The sequence below is a fragment of the Triticum dicoccoides genome, chromosome 1B (genome assembly GCF_002162155.2).
Source record: "Triticum dicoccoides isolate Atlit2015 ecotype Zavitan chromosome 1B, WEW_v2.0, whole genome shotgun sequence".
In the NCBI taxonomy this organism is placed as follows: domain Eukaryota; kingdom Viridiplantae; phylum Streptophyta; class Magnoliopsida; order Poales; family Poaceae; genus Triticum; species Triticum dicoccoides.
Window position 1 is genome coordinate 591,860,865 of NC_041381.1, and position 2,361 is coordinate 591,863,225.

Sequence of the window (2,361 nt, forward strand, 5' to 3'; positions counted from 1 at the left end):
CGAGAATCAAAGTGCCAAATCTGAAGAAAAGAAGTTGAAAGTGCACAAGGTAGAACAAGAATTGTCATTGCTTCAAACAAAATCGCAGTCGGGGTGCATACTCGGCTTATCATATTGGCAAAAGAAGAAATTACAAAAACTTAGTGCACAAGAACTTGAAGATAGGAACATGGCATGGGTTCCCAAAGGAAGTGCTCAAAATAAGAATTATGTGCAAGCTTCCATTACAAGAAGTGCGGCAAAGGTGAAGAATGAAAAGAGTGAAAACTATGAAGGACCAAGCCAAAGGTTTCAGCATCTTCGGTCTACACATTATCCATATTCTTCAACTATGCCATTAACGCTTATGCCATGGAATTCATCATCAGGTATGATTGGTAACCCTCAATGGGCTTATTTTAATCCATGGATGCAATATAATTTCTTACATCATGAAAGGGTATTACCAAGTCACTATACATTTGGTTAGCTACAAGTTTGTTGCTGATCCAAAGGGCCGAAATACTTGATTTGACATTTCGTTTGTTTGTTTCGGCTACATGTGCTTTGAACGAAGTTTACATGGTAATGGCCGATATTTACCCATCGTCCTAAGAGTATGTCAATGCTTGGCTGGTGTAGTATTCTAACATCGTCCTTAGTTCGATTGGAGAGCGAGACAAGTACTATGGAGATCATGTTTTGATAGTTGAATCCATAACAATGGCCACAATGTTGGTGTTGTTTATATATCTCCATATAGTGATGTTCTGTGAAGCCTCATGCCTCTTAAAATATTTATTGCACAATAATTAAAGCCGAATATGCAATGTTATTCGGTTTGGAACTTTTGCCATATGTGCTAAACATATTGAGGCTTTTGGTGAATCGTTGTGAGTAGTGCGACAAATATCCAAGGGTTATCAATGTTTTGACGAATCACTTATAGTTTATCTTGAGGAATGTCTAGATGCAAAATTTACCTTGGGTTGCTTTAAAATTGTCTAGGCATGAAAATTGGAGGGGTTGGCATAGCAAACATACGGCTACCATGTTGGTCATGGTGCATTGCACGTCTATCAATAGCCGATGCCTATTCTTGCCAACATAGGTAAGGCCGAATTGGAGGTCACCACCTCGGCCACTAATGAAACTTTTATGCAGGCAAAGTAAGGATTCAAGAAAGTTCATTGTTGCTGCAAGATCCTAGCATAAGGGTGAACAATATGGTTGATGGATGGTTTTGACATGCATACCAATGGAACTTTATAGTCGGATTAATGAAGTTGAGAAAGTTTCACCCAAACTTGCATCAAAATATTCACACAAGCAATGGACGATCTAAACTTATCGTTCTAAGAATATGCAAAATGGTTGATGGAGTGTTGACATCGTCCTTAGAGCAAGCTATGTGCAAGTTATTTTTCGGCACACAAGCTTTGCCGAAAAACAGGGGGGCATGTGTTTTACACCAGATTTTGGCACAGTCAAGAACTTATTTAAGATGACCTCAAATGGAGAAGTGTTCTACATGAAAGAGTTCCCTATTGTTGATATGAACATCTCTAAAGTTTGGGTCATTGCCATCCGATTTCATCTCGAAGGCCGAAACTATGCTTAAAGTACTAAGATCTTATATTTAGAGTACAGTTTGGCCGATTAAGCCCCCAAGACGACCTCAAATGGAAAAATGATCTACACGGATTGTCTTCATCTCGTTGAAACGATGGATTTTGATATAAAAATTATCCAAATCTGAATTCATATGCAAAAGTTAGAGCAATCGGAGTGCAGCTCTCTCACGAGGCGAGATGTGGCGTGCCCCACCAGACACATGTCTGTGGGTAACGTGAGGGAATAGCCTGTTTTGCGCGACCGATTTGACCGTCAATATGACCTCTGATCAAAAAACGTTCAACATGAAAGTTGTTCGTCTCGTCAAAACGGTCAAGATTGCTTTTGGGCTCGTTTCCATCCAAGATCGTTTACCACCACAAAAAAGACCCGCAAGGTGAAGCCAGTTTAAACCGAACAGTTTTTGAAAGTTCGGGACAAATCCAATCCGAATTTGACTAGGGTTTTGGACGTGAATCCAAGCCTTTTCCTTGCACAGGAAGTCCAGCCGCCTCTTATATATCTAAGTGGTGACGGCCGATTGAACAACACACAATCGATCAATTCATCTACCACTTTTTATCTTTTATTTTTTCTCCTTAACCCTAGTTCTTCTTCTTCCTCGTTCTTCGTCTGTTCTTCTTGTTGCAGGGCGGCGAACCTCGAGGCCCTAGGGGTGATCAGGTCGACCTAGGGCAGCCCATAGCCGTTGCACACCCTGATGCGGTCCCTCCCGGGCGTGTGCGATTTCTGGTATACAAAAGCGCC